This window comes from Mustela nivalis (genome assembly GCF_964662115.1).
Source record: "Mustela nivalis genome assembly, chromosome: 6".
Taxonomy (NCBI): Eukaryota; Metazoa; Chordata; class Mammalia; order Carnivora; family Mustelidae; genus Mustela; species Mustela nivalis.
The window spans coordinates 93,905,012-93,920,366 of NC_139025.1; the positions used below are offsets into that span (position 1 = coordinate 93,905,012).

The window sequence follows — 15,355 nt, forward strand, 5'->3', positions numbered from 1 at the left end:
AAGACATTAAATGTGTGAGTCAAACACTAGTTGTCCAGGATGTACTTACCTTACACAGATCACTCCTGAAACCGGTTCCTTCCTTGCTTACTGAGAGGGCTTACTCTAGAATCTACCTTACGTGGAATGAAGTCCAATTAAGTTTCTGCCATGAGCAGTGTTGGAGGATTGTGTCCTCCTGGATGTGCCAAGTTTACACTGTAAGGAGTAGCCTCTGAGCTTGCAGGCTTTCCATCTCAGTGGCTTAAATAGAGCCAAGTGTTTGGAAAGGCTTTCCCTCTCATGCTCTTGGGGATCCTGAACTTCCAGTTCTCCCTGAGGAAAATTTGGGCTTTGAGGGCATCATGCAGTAACCCATGCCTTTCAAAGCTAGATCCAAGGTAGTCCAGTTGAATACAAGTAAAAGTGTAAGAGAAGGGGGATCAAAATGTTTAATTACTTTGTTTATGAGGAGGCTATAACTTTCATTCTTTAGCTGTCTATCTACCTTGTCATAAAGTGAACTAAGATGTCAGTTCCAGTCCCACCAGAATCCGGTTGAGTTATGTAGGTGGGCAGGTAGCAAGTAGCTCCTCATTGGCATGTTGCAACTATGGTCATGATTTAAGGGGCTACTTGAACTCGTTTCCTTGGATTTCAGAGGGATGTTAGGTCTCAGCCTTCACATTCCTTCCTTAAACAGGTCCTGAACATCAACAGTTTGAGTGTAAAGCATATTAGAGGCATCTCTCTAAGTGATAGAGAGATAATAAAAAGATACTTTTGGGGGCACCTGGGTGGCTCAGTGGGTTAAGCCTCCACCTTTGGCTCAGATCATGATCTCAGGGTCCTGGGATTGAGCCCCACATGGGGCTCTCTGCTCCCTCCTCTCTCTCTCCCTGCCTCTGCCTACTTGTGATCACTCTTTCTCTGTCAAATAAATGAATAAAATCTTTTAAAAAAAGGATATTTTTAAGTCATTCATTTATGAAATAAATAATATGTGAATGTTATCTAACTTAATAAGATTTCAACCATTAAAAATAGGTGTATTTGGAGAAAATAGTGAAGACCCCCTTCTCCTGTGCTCTCACAGTCTCATGCAATCTTGGAGGTAACAACTACCGGTCTTGCAGTGCATCCTTCTTTTCCCGTTCCCATCAATGACGATGACTATACATATCACCATGTGTCCTTAGAGAATTTTGTCTTTTATCTTGCTTTTGTGTTTGTTTTTACTTTTGATTTTAAATAAATTAGATGTGAAAGGCTATTAATAAAAAAGTCTCCCATTTCTTTCTTTTTCTCTTATTCCTTACTGGCCCTAGCCTTCTATGTCCTCTTTGCTGTCTCATTTTTTCCCTTTCAGAGTTTTATTCATTTTTTTCATGTCTAGATCACAAAAAATTTATTTGCCCCATGAGACATTTTGTATCCCAATGTCTAGAGTCCATAGCCATCTCAATCTGAGAACATAAAGTTTCAGCACTTATCACTTGCTTGTGTACTACAACAGCTTTCCAGGGAACAGTTCATATAATAATCACGATACCACTTAGATTCAATTATAGAAGGGAAATAGGACAAAGAGGCTAAGTGACTTTCCCAAGCCTTACAAATGTTAAGTGAAAACCAATCAGAGGTGCCTTTTGGGAAAGGATGCTGGTTTAGAGGAAAGTTTAAGGGAGTGTATGCTTGCAAGAAACTTGAAAAAACAAAAATAAAAACCTTTGTAATGCTTTACTCTTAGAGAGCTCTTGTTCTCTTTCCTTTCCTGGCTATTGTTTACTTGAGTGTTTTCATTTCTAGAATCTCATTTAGCTGTATACTTATGATTTCCTTAGTTTCCTACTTTTCCATCTCTTCCCTGTCCACTCTTTCTGCCACTATTTGGCTCACACATAATGGGCACATTCAAGGATTAATAGCAGTCAGAAGGATGCCAATTTGAGACTTATTAGGAACTACAAGGTCATGGGATACTTGGGTACCTCAGTGGGTTAAGCCTACTGAGCCCTTTGGCCCAGGTCATGGTCTCAGGGTCCTGGGATTAAGCCCCACATTGAGCCCTCTGCTCAGCAGGAAGCCTGTTGTCTCTTCTCTCTCTGCCTACTTGTGATCTATCTCTCTGTCAAATAAATTAATAAAATTAAAAAAAAAAAAAGAACTACAAGCTCATGATGCGAAAGGAAATAATGACTTTGTAATCAAGCATTAGACAAGTTTGAAAAGTACAAGAACATATAGGAGACTTCTGTTTTCTGTCTGACAGGTAAAGAGCTTATAATTTGTCACTTTTATTTTTACAAGAAACTGAATTGCTGAAAATCATTTCCCTTTTTTTGTACCCATAAAATAACTGAGATTGTAAGGCAAACTGCCACTTTGAAACCTAGAGAGAAAGGCATATTTAGAAAGACTCAAATTAAGCCTGATTAACTGGAGAAGAAGCCCCTGAAGCAGTGAAGTTGTAGGGACACTTGATTGGTAATTTTGGTGATTTGTTGTAAGCTTGAGTGTGGAGTAGCATAGGAGCTTTTGGGGGCCACATTTTGGGATGGCACACTTTTGGGGCCTGTCCATCCAAGAACCCTACCAGGTTCTCACTATAATGATTTGAGAAGGATCTTTTTCTCATGGTTATACCTGAGGATGGGCAAAGAAAACATTGTGAACCATACTCAGGGTCTTTTCTATAACTAGGGGCAAGTGAAAGATCTTGTCAGAGCACAACTTTAAAACCTTTCACAGGTGAGTAAGGAAATTTTTCCAGGCCAATTTTTTTTTTTTTTTTAAGTCTTCATGGGCTAACCAACATAGTCAAAAGGGGTCAGGGCTTTGAAATGATTTATCTGGGAAGGAAGTAGGAGGCAGAAGAATTAAATGAGCTACACCACTGGAGAAATAACCTTAAAACACAGATCCACTAAAGGATGGTAATCTAATACCAGAAAATTACAGAATGCTCCCTTGCCCTTGCAGTATATCACAATATAATCAGGGCTCAGGTATAGTGATAACAGATTACAGCTAAAAGAATTGCATGTCACAGATTCTCTGAGGAAAAATGTGTAGGGAGACCCAGTGTCAAGAGGAGAATAAAACAAATGCACTAGAGAAATTTGGCCTCAACATAGCCAAGGAATGAAGGAATGAGCTTCATGATGCCCATATTGAAATGCAAAGACAAAGAGAATGGAAAAAAAAAAAAAAAAAGCAGAAGAGAACAACCGAAAATTGTGGGACAATAAAAAGAGATGTTGTGTATGTGTTGATGGATGGCCAAAGAGAGAAGAATAAAAGAACAGAGCAGAAAAAAATACTTGAAGTAATAATGGGTTAGAACTGTCAAAACATAATAAAAGAACCCTAGATCCAGGGAGCCAAGAGAAGACCAAAAATGATAAATACAGAACAAAACAAAAGCCCCACACATAGGCTTATCAAATACAAATACAGAAATTAAAAGACAAACAGGAAATATCTTGAAAGAAAGAAAAGGTGGAAAGGACATCATACCAATCACAATGAGCTTCTTGTTAGAGCCATGCAAACAAAGAGTGGAGTGGAATTCTATAGCCATGAAGTCATCCTTCAAAGTAAAGGAGAAATAACAAGTTTTAAAGACAAAAACTGGAGGATTCCATTATCAGAAAAGCTATCCTGAAATAAATGCTTTGAAATGTTCTTCAGGCAGCAAGAAAATGAAAGAGTCCAGAAACTTGGATATACATTTTAAAAATGAAAGGCACTGGAGAAGGAATAAGTGATAGAGTGAAATGCTTTTTCATATTCTTAACTGATTTAAGAATAATTCCCCTCTCTCACCTTTTAAGGCAATAGATGTAATAATGTATGGGTGGTTATAACATGCAGATGTATGAATGTTACTAGTGTCACAAAGGTACAAAGTGAAGAATTGAGAATATTGTGTTATAAGGTATGTGTAGTACATGTGAGACAGTATAGTATTATTTGAAAGTGCATTTAGATTAGTTACAAATGTATATTAAGTCTATGGCAACTTCCAAAGATTTTTTAAAAATATAATTTATATGGTAAGAGAGGAGATAAGTGGAATCAAGAAAAAATACATTTTTTTACAAATTTTGCTCAAACACAACTAAAATTTTTAAGTAATCTGTATCATAATAATAATGATAACAGTAGTCATCAGGACCTTTAGACTGTGGATAAAATATTGCTTAGATAAAATTTTATAGCTCTTCAACTTTTAAAATAAACCAAGTGAGAATGAACAAAATATTATCAATTTTTGTTTTTTTTTAACTTTGGAATGTAAGTGATGGATAGGATAGTAAACCCAAGCAACATGGCAGAATGTAATATATAGAAAAGTAAATATTAATCAATTTAAAACCAAATTCATGGTAAAATCAATGAGTAAATCCAGAATAATTTCTTTGAAGAAAATATGGTAATTGAAATATTAGCTAATAGCTTTAAATAAAGAAAGCATAACTTCATAGTATTTTAATTGAGGATGAAGAAATCAACATAAGCACAGAGGAAATTTAAAAATAATTTAATATTTATTTTCAAAAATGAACTTGAAATGCAAAATTAATTTGGAGGAAGTATTTATTACAAGTAACTCTAGAAATTATTTAAAAAGAAAATCAAGCAAACCAATTATACCAGGAAAACACACACAAACCAATTCCCCAAATAAGCACAGCTCTTCTCCAAAATCAAGACATTTCAAAAGTGTGGGAAGACTACCAATCCAACAGTGAAACAGTGTGGTTCTTTAATATGGGGGCTAGATAAAGTCTGAAAGTCTTATGAAAAAGACAGATACAGTGTAACTTTTTTTCTGGCTTCTTTGGTAATTCACATCTTGTCTTTCAATTTACAGCTGGATTATTAGCAGTCTTTTTCTCATGCTTCTACTTCTATTACTATATAGCTACTTAGAATACTGTGCATTTAAGCTTTAATCTTTCTTCTGCAGGCTTTGCATTTAAATATCATTTATATCTATAGCACAGTTCCCACCCTGATTTGAAGGCCCTTCCAAACATGTTATGTTTTGTAGGAATTTTAGATATTAATGTCTTACTTTCCTGGTTTCCCAATTTACCAGGCTTAGTTCTTAGAAAAATTTCATAAAAATAATTTCACAGGGAAACCTGGGTGGCTCAGTGGGTTATAGCCTCTGCTTTCAGCTCTGGTCATGTACCCAGCATCCTGGGATTGAGCCCCACATCAGGCTCTCTGTTTGGCTGGGAGCCTGCTTCCCTTCCTCTCTCTCTGCCTGCCTCTCTGCCTGCTTGCGATCTCTGGCTGTCAAATAAATAAATAAATAAATAAATAAATTCCACAATATACATAGTATGATTCCTTTTGTATCTTAAAGGATGTAGTGTATATACATAGAAAACTTTTCAAGGGATGCAAAAGAACATATTCCACAATGATTACTTCTGGGAAACTAGAGAAGAACTGAGGAATTTAACACTCTTTCATATTTTTTGAAATTATTTTATCACATATGTGTAAATATTGATTGAATAAGCTAGACAGATATTTAAAAATATTTTAAAGTAGGGGCACCTGGGTGTCTCAGTCTTGGTGAAGCATCTGACTCTTGATTTTGGCTGAGGTCATGATCTCAGGGTCCTGAAGTCGAGCCCCACATCAGCTCCATGCTGTGCTCAATGGGAAGTCATCTTGAGAGTCTCTCTCTCCCTCTCCCCCTGCACCCACCCCCCACATTCAAATAAATCTCTCTCTTCAAATAAATAAATACATCTTTAAAATACATATATTTTAAAGTAACATATTTTCATCTCAGTTGGATTCTGGACATAATGTAGGGAAACCACTTTTACAATAGATATTTCAGGAATATTTTCAGCTCAATAGACAATAAAATTTTCCCTGTCAATAGACAGGAAAAATTTCAGCTCAATGGACAATCACAAAATTATGAAGACCTTGAATCATCAAAGCACAAGTTTAGCCTCCATAGAGAGTATTCTAAATTCAGCACGAGATGTTAACATGCAAAAACATTTTGTTGTTAACAAGCAGAAAATAGTCAATAAACATTAGTGACTTAAAGAATGAACCCATGTTGTCCATTCCATATTGATTGCATTTATTTATAAGCATTCCTTTGACATTTCTCACTCTAAAAGGCATAAGTGTGCATGGAGCATTATGTTTAGGGCTGCTTTCACAACTTAATACTAACTAATTCATTCAGTCAAAAGCTCTGTTTAATATTGTTAGGAATCGGTTGGACAGTTAGGTGGTCAGGGCCAGGGTCTCCAACAAGAAAACATAGAGTCAGGACAGCTACGACAAAATAGCTCTACCATCCTGTTTTGTAGCTTTGATAAGACCATCAACACGTGAGCATTAACCATAGGTAGACGGTTGCTAATCAAAACCCTGACTGGCATGTATTAGCACACCCTGGTTGCTTAAGACAGTTTTGCAAAAGAGCTCATAAACACCCTAGACTTGGAAACTCCAGTGGCAATCTTTTTGGGTCCTCTCCCTCTTTGGGAGCTTTGTACCCAATAAACTTTGCTTTGCTGTCCATCACTCTTTGCATGGTCTACCTCTTTATTCTTCAAAGCTGTATGACCAAGAACCATGAGCACTAAAGGAAAAATCATGAAACAATATGGACATCAAATAGTTGGTTTATCAACCAGGTTTTCCAGTTTGTTTGTTTGTTTGTTTGTTTTAAAGATTTTATTTATTTATTTGACAGAGAGAGATCACAAGCAGGCAGAGAGGCAGGCAGAGAGAGAGGAGGAAGCAGGCTCCCTGCTGAGCAGAGAGCCCGATGCGGGCCTTGATCCCAGGACCCTGAGATCATGACCTGAGCCGAAGGCAGCGGCTTAACCCACTGAGCCACCCAGGCGCCCCAGTTTGTTTGTTTTTTTGTTTGTTTCTTTTTGTAGTATTGAATGGGTGGATTATAAGACTGCCATTTAGTTAATCTCACAAATATTTAAATCGGTGATTATTGAAATATATTTTTTGTAGCTCAACAGTAATGAATAAAGAGTAAATTACTCTTCAACTACTGTTTTTATCATAAATGTATATTCCAAATTAGTCATTAAAGGAAGCTATATTGGAACACCTGGGTGGCTCATTTGTTTGGGCATCTGCCTTCTGTTTGGGTCATGATCCTGGGGTTTTGGGATCAAGCCCCATGTCAGGCTCTGTGCTCAGCAGGCAGCCTACTTCTCCCTTTTCCTCTGCTGGCCACTCTCCCTGCTTGTGCTCTCTCTCTCTGGCAAATAAATAAATAATTTTTAAAATTGTTTTTTAAAAAAAGAAGTTATATTAAGGACTCATAAATCTTTTTGTATGAAAAGACTTTAGAAGTTATCTAATATTAAAAAATCTAGTATAATTTCACTCTATGGCAATTCTGTCAGTAACTGATTATTAATTTTTGCTCTAATTCTTCTGATGACAGAAATCTCACTCCCTAACTACAATAATAATTTCATGGAAACTGATGTATGCATAGTCTGTTCTTTCATTCTCATAATTTAATTAATTAATTAATTAAAAATTTCAAACAGATTGAACACTTGGGTGGTTCAGAAGGTTAAGTGTCTGCCTTCAGCTTAGGTCATGATCTCAGGGTCCTCGGATTGAGTCTTGCATCTGGCACCCTTCTCAGTGAGGAGCCTGCATCTCCCTCTCCCTCTGTCTCCCCCTGCTTGTGCTCTTTCTCTGTCAAATAAATAAATAAATAAAATATTTTTTTAAAAAAATTAAAAATATTTAACATATTTTTTTAAAAATTAAAAAATTAAAAATATTTAACATATTTCAGTCAATTTTCAGGAACTAATTTCTATTATTATTGATGAGGGAGCAGGAGGCTGACTGAGGACAAAGCAAAAGCTGGCACCTTGCACCCCCTCTCCACCTGCTCTCCTCAGTAATATGTGTAACATTCCTCAGGCACCCCTGACTGCCATAAACGAGAAACAAATAGTTAACTTGCAGAGATCACAATCCTGCAAGACAGGAGTCTCCCTTGGTTTACAAATGTCCTAGAGATCTACAAACAAAGAAGTTACCTAATCAACAGCACAATTTCCAGAGGCAAATAACTCAGTTCCTCAAGCCCTAATGTCACCCCCAAACAAAACTGAAGGAGGCTGAGGTAGAAGGAAATGTAAATATAGTTAAATCTCTTCTGAAACTAAGTCTCACTAACAAAGATGCTTGATAGCAGGATTGTGACATCTACCAGGAATCTCCCAACTATCTTGATGTTAATAGCTGGCCAAAAGACTACATTGTTCAAGCAGCAAGGCCTCTGCATCCCAGCACCTTGTAGGCCCTCTTCAGCATATGAAAGCTCCAATGAAACCTCCCTTCCCCTCACCTTCCCCCAACTGCAAGGTGCGGCCATCTATCCTAACCCTGGGCAGCAGCTCTTTTTGCCCAAGGATCCTGTCCCTGTGCTTTAATAAACCACCATTTTACACCAAAGATGTCTCAAGAATTCTTTCTTGGTCATCGGATCTGGACCTCAGCCCACCGAACCTTACCTAGATTCTAGAACTTCACCATTATTTCTATTTCTATTGTATTAATTACTCACTTGGTCATTTACTTTGTATAAACATGATTTTAAAAATCACATTCAGCTTTATATCCTATCTGTGCCTGTGAATGTTTAAATAATTAGTGCATAAAATTTCTCAGCTACTTTTATACTCTGCAAAGTAGACTTTATGAAGAACATGGTGTAATAATTAATAAACAAAAAATGACTAGTAGCAATTTCATTGACAACAATTAAATTTGGATATTTATTTCTGCTGAAATCATGTGTTTGAAAGTAATTCTTATTCTAAAATTAAATTCCCATGATTAAAGGTGTGTGAGGTTGAATTTTTTACTTATTTACATTTCTGAACAACATTCTAGCTATTTATTATGTCTGGTGTTAGGGCAGAATCCCAGAATTAGGTGAGTTCTCTGCTACCTACCTTAAGTGAATCATGTGTTGTAAGTTCTCATTTTCAATCTATCAAGTCAGAAGTATGTGATGAGATATTTGTCATATTGATCACAAAATTTAAAACATACCTGAACTTATTTTTTAAGCTACCTTAACTTATGAACCCCTGTTGATATGCTATAAGGATGACATAAAAGGGAGACAGTATAGTATAGTGGTTAATCTTGATCTCTGAAATCAGATACATCTGGATTTGAATATTGGTTACATAAAATCAACAGGGTGACCTTGGTCAACTTATTTTGCTTGAAACTTAACTTTATTAGAGTGAGAATTCATGTGCAAACTTTCTCACTTAAGCCTTTTTGTTAATATGCTTCACAATAGAAATTTAAAGTGTGCTTACTAAATGTATTAATAGCTATTTCCTGTTCACTGAGATTAGTTTCACAGGTGTTTTGTAACATCCTGCTGCCTGGAAATAGTGATTCTCCTTTAAAGGATTCCTCAAATGTGCTTGGTTGCACAAATATTTGTTTTCCTTTAATTTAATTTTACTCTATAAACTCCTATATTCCATCTTTCTTCAGACCATGGGGATTCTAAGGCAGAATTCCCGAGGTGAATGAACTGAGGACTATTAGGTCACCAAAGTATAGTTTGGTCACAGAGAGCTGACATTTTTGCTGGAACAACTCTAATTTACTCTAGTGATATCTCAGTAATAACTACAAAATGTCACAAGGATAGATTTTTTAAATGATACAGGCATTTCTGAAGATACTCCTTTTTAATTTTATTTTCTTGTCTCCATTTTGTTGTTGTTGGGTCAGGTAAGTGAGATAAAATTAAAGTTGATAGTCTTCTGCAATTCCAGAATTATAAGGATACTGTCTCTCCTTTTTAGTTCAACAAACATTTTTTGAATACCTCCCAGGTGCTAACTTTTAGCAGAGGAAAATTAAAACTTTTGGCTACATGGGTTGTTCTATATGGGTAGATTATACCCTGATTTATGGGAAGAATTTTTTTTGCGTGTGTGCCTGGGTCATAGCATATTCCAGGAGGGGCTAGAATGACTTGGACAGTGATTATTAGGTACACTGATTTGGACTGTGCCTTGAAGGTTTTTGAATACTCATTAAGAAAGAGTTGTTGTTCTCTTTCCATGCCCCATACTTTTGGCTCAGATAAATTCTACTGGTTATTTCTATTTATTCAAATTTATTTTATAGAGTACTGAATTTTCTACTCCATTGTCCGTGAAACTATAAGGACATCTAAGTGTGACCCTAGAATACCTAAAGGTATTCTAGGTTTCATGCTTGTGGAGTTGCAGGTGTAGGTAGGAGTGGGGGAGGAATGAAGATGGTCATATTCTATCAGCCATGTCAGGTTTAGAGACCCCTCCTCTGGAAATAAAAATGTTTTATGTGCGTGAGTCTCTCTTGATAAAAATATACTTTTTGGATGAGTTATATAGTGTGGTGCCTTAGAAGATTCATTATTCAAGTGTAGCGAAAGCCATTTGAAGTTTACAAATCAGTGGATTTAAAATAATTAAAGTAATATCTGTACTTTCACAGAAGGCTTGGTTTGTAGAAGGCATCATAATTTGTCTGGTAGATCACAGAATCTTACAGGACACAGGTCAGGACCAGTGAAAAGAGTCCATTAGCAAGACACAGGGAAAACAGAAATGAGACTTTCAGTGATTTCTCACTGCCCAGGATTACATTGTGTTTCTTTGCAATATGCTTTAATCCTTGTTCTCACAGAATTCATGAGAGGGATACACAGAAACTTGGTTTCCACTGGTCAAAAAAATATAAATTCAGTATGCAAATTTGCTATGGAATTTTCAAACTTTGATTCTTTTCCCATTGGACAGACATTAGAGAAATATTCATTTCATACTTGTAACTTCTTCAAGGGCATGAACTACATATTTGGATATTATTGCAGGGATCATAGACTTTTCAGGGATAGGGAATGTATTCATAGGGAATCTCTTTAAAAAGACTTCTAGAAATATACAAATACCATCATCAGATAAAAATTCCTAAGGGCACCTGGGTGGCTCAGTGGGTTAAGCCACTGCCTTCGGCTCAGGACATGATCTCAGGGTCCTGGGATCGGTCCCGCATTGGGTTCTCTGCTCAGCAGGGAGCCTGCTTCCCTCTCTCTCTCTCTGCCTTCCTCTCTGCCTCCTTGTGACCTCTGCTTGTCAAATAAATAAATAAATAAATAAAATCTTTAAAAAAAAGTTCCTAAGAATATATTCTATAATGATTTCAAAGTTTCTGAAAGTGGGGGAATATAAAATAAATAAGTAAACTGACATTAAAAAATAATTTTTCAAAAGACTATTTCAATTGGTCGGATGTCACAAATATCAGTTATTATAAGCATGTCAAAATTATTTTAAGAAATTTAGATATCTTTAGAAAATCTAATAGAAATTAGAGTGAAGAGTTGAAAAATGTCCTGTTTGTTTCAGTTAGAAATAACTGAATTTAAATAACTGTATTTAAAAAATAAAGAAGTAGGGGCGCCTGGGTGACTCAGTCAGTTAAATGGCTGCCTTCGGCTCAGATCATGATCCCAGGGTCCTAGGATTGAGCCCCATATCAGCTCCCTGCTCAGGTGGGGAGCCTGCTTCTCCCTTTGCCTGCTGCTCTGCCTACTTGTGCTATCTGTCAAATATATAAGTAAAATCTTTTAAAAAATAAAAAAACGAAGTAATAAAGGGAAGACTCATTCAAGGAATTAGGAGATGAAAGTCTGTATATATCCTCATAAACATTTGATCTTTTTGAACTAATCAAGATTAGTAAAAAAAAAAAAATGAACAGTTTGAAACAATTGGTTAGAGATAATTTTCTATGTACTTTTGAATATTTCACTTTTTATTGGGGAAAAGAAATTTTCACATGCCAAAAATAGCTAACAATATAAATAACTTACAAGAGAAGTATGCACTGAAGTAATTATAGGTGTCAATAGAAGGACATAGAAAACAAATGCACAGTTCAGGTTAGAGTTTAAAAGATGAAGGAAAATATTTAGTATGTTGATGATGACAGGGATATCACCAGGTTATTGCTTGTGCATTGCCACCAACACTCATAGCTGCTTCTTCTGCTTTTGTTTCTACTCCCTGCTTCTTTTAATAATAATCAAAAGCTTCATTAGAAGCAAGTAATGTAGCTCTGAGCTGCAGTGAAGAGTGCTTTAGCATGTGAGGTCTGGGAAATTCCCTGAACTGGCAGGATTCAGAGATTAATGAAAAGATAGGAATTAAAGTTGTGGAGAAATCTGAAACATAATGTAGAGTGCTTCCTGAGAAAAAAGTTAGGGCATAAATATTTAGACAAACATTTAGCCAATAAATAATAACGTAGAACTCACCTGGACACTGGGATACATGGGGGGAATATCAGTGCCAGAGTTCAGGACCGAATCTTGCTGCCTATGTGTCCCAAACTCTCAAAGACATGGATTTAGACAGCAGACCCTGAGGGCAGCCTCTTTAGTATGGTAGGTTTCAACAACACTGCACATTTCTTAGGTCACTTTATATTTTCTGACTTACTGCTGCATGTTATTTTGTGGGAAACAGTGTTAGCTGAGCCTCTCCTATCATTTATTTTTTATTAAAATTAAAATAAGATAGATGTATATGCTTCAGAAATCAATTCTGGATTCACAGTAGCCTTTGAATGCACCTCCCCTTTAAATTTGATGGATTCACTCTCTTGGCTTGTGATAAAGTTACAGGCAGGTTGTGAAGGATTAATTCACCCTTCCAAATGCTTAATTACATTCATTGACCATGAAACTAGCCATTTTATGGACAGGATCAAAAATATAAGATAATATATAATAATAAACTATTATTATCCAATCAGTCACCTGTTCATCCATTTATTTACATATACACAAACATTTATTGAACACTTACTATGGGCCAGAATTTGTAAATAAGATACTGTATCTCTTTATGGAACTCATAGATGTTGTAGGAATGATATACAGGACAGTGAAAGTGGTATCATAAACATTATGCTTGCACAGCATGAGAGCATAAAGGAACAAGGGTCAGTTGCAGCTGGAAGAAAGGAAGCTCAAGGAACACCTTGAGCAGGTGTTACATGAGTTGTACTTGTGAAAAGCAGTCAGCTGAACATAGGAAGCAAGCAAACTAATGTCAACCAAAACAAGGTCATTCATAGTCCAAGAAAATTAGAGACTATTTATTGGGAATAGTGGAGAATCAAGATGCAAGGCTGGGGATAGACAGAGAACAGATCACCTATATGAAAGAGTCCAAACTTTTGTGGAGGAATAAAAGTCACGGAAGGAGTTTCTTTTTCTTTTTTTTTTTTTTTTAAGATTTTATTTATTTATTTGACAGAGAGAAATCACAAGTAGATGGAGAGGCAGGCAGAGGGGGGCGGAAAGCAGGCTCCCTGCTGAGCAGAGAGCCCGATGCGGGACTCGATCCCAGGACCCTGAGATCATGACCTGAGCCAAAGGCAGCAGCTTAACCCAGTGAGCCACCCAGGCACCCAATGGAAGGAGTTTAATCAGAACTCTGACCAAAGTCAGAGGACTCCCACAGACACCTCTCTTTTCTTTTACTCTCTCAATTGATTACTTCTATTTCTCTTTTCTCCTTTTGGTTTTTCATCTTTGTCAGTTCCTCCCTTTTCTCTCTCTCTCAGTTTTTTTTTGAAAGAGAGCACAAATGGGGTGAGGGGTAGTGTGAGAAGCAGGCCCTCTGCTGAGTGGGGTGCCGTATGTGGGACTGGATCCTGGGACTTCTAGGTCATGACCTGAGCCCAAGGAAGACACTTAACCTACTGAGTCACTGAGGTGCCTGAAGAGAGAATCTTAAGTAGCTTTCATGCCCAGTGCAGAGCCAGCACAGGGCTCAATCCCACAACCCTGAGATAATGACATGATCTGAAATTAGTCAGATGCTTAACCAACTAAACCACCCAGGAAACCCCCCTTTTCCTCTCTTATAAAAATCATCTCCCTCCTTAATCAATCAAAAATGTATCACTGATTTGTGGAACATAACAAATAACATGGAGGACATAAGGAGATGGAGAAGAGAAGGGAGTTGAGGGAAACTGGAAGGGGAGATGAACCATGAGAGACTATAGACTCTGAAAATCAATCTGAGGGTTTTGTAGGGATGGGGGGTGGGAGGCTGAGGGAACCAGGTGGTGGGTACTAGGGAGGGCAAGGACTGCATGGAGCACTGGGTGTGGTGCATAAACAATGAATTCTGTTACGCTGAAAAGAAATTAATTAAAAAAATGTATCTATTATCTCTCTCACACACACATACACACATATCTTCAGAAAAAGAAAGTATTAAAAATATAAATATATAAAGGTTGCACCTCAAGATGGACCCTTTGCTGAGAACGTTTGCTATATAGATAGTTTTGATTTTTGGTGAGGAAGGAGTTGATCACTTATTAGTAAAGTTTTAAGTCATTTTTTCAGTGTTTGTGTTGTGCTTTTTCCTTTTAAGATGCTGGACATTTTTAATTTTCACTTTTATTATTTTCTAATTCTAAAATTTTTAAATTTTAAAAGTGTTTATTAGTTTCAGGTATACAATATAATGATTCAGCAATTTTGTACATTATTCAGGGCTCATCATAAATGTACTCTTAATCTCCTTCCTCATTTCTCCCCACTGCCCTCCCCACAACTTTCCTGTGGCAATGAGTCTGTTTTTCTGTTTCTCTCTTTTTTTCTTTGTTTTGTTTCTTAAATTCTTAATTTCTCTGACTGACTTGTTTCACTTAGCAGTATATCTTCTAGTTCCATCCATGTTGCTGCAAATGGCAAAACCTCATTCTTTTTAATGGCTTTTTAATGGAATATATATAATTTTCCATTACACACACACACACACACACTCTCACACATAACACCACATTTTCTTTATCTCTTTATCTATGGATGGATACTTGGGTTGCTTCCATATTTTAGTTATTATTTTAAAATGCTGAAATACACATATGTACATTAATTTATATTAGTATACATTTCCATCAGCAATGTATAAGAAATCTTTATATTATAAATTATAATCATGTGGTTATGTGATTGTTTAATGCCGAGCTTCACAACTAGACTACAAACTACATAAAGACAGGGTATATATTTGTCATGAGCATACTATGAAGGCACACACATGAGTTGTATCCTTCCACAGCGTCAACTTTATTCAGTCATAAAGCAAAGTTAAATCACAATTATAAAGCAGGTTCAGGATTCCAAACTCAATGACAACACCATGTGATTAAACTTGGCTTCTTACACAGCACACAGAGCAGGACAGAAAATCAGCCACACTACAAACAAGATAAC

At 36.5% G+C, this 15,355-nt stretch overlaps 2 protein-coding genes across 3 annotated transcripts in view; one reads left to right on the forward strand and one right to left on the reverse strand.

Moving 5' to 3' along the window:
• LOC309867742 (olfactory receptor 4F4-like) overlaps nucleotides 1-222 on the reverse strand; it is a 3,905-nt gene extending 3,683 nt beyond the window's left edge. Inside the window, exon 1 of the mRNA XM_082736813.1 lies at nucleotides 50-222. The gene's annotated coding sequence lies outside the window, so the exon portion shown is untranslated. The remainder of the gene's footprint in view (nucleotides 1-49) is intronic.
• The window catches only part of LOC309867699 (olfactory receptor 4F3/4F16/4F29), a gene marked incomplete at both ends in the record, with an annotated part of 348,174 nt that overhangs the window by 289,694 nt on the left and 43,125 nt on the right, over nucleotides 1-15,355 (forward strand). The window lies entirely within an intron of this gene.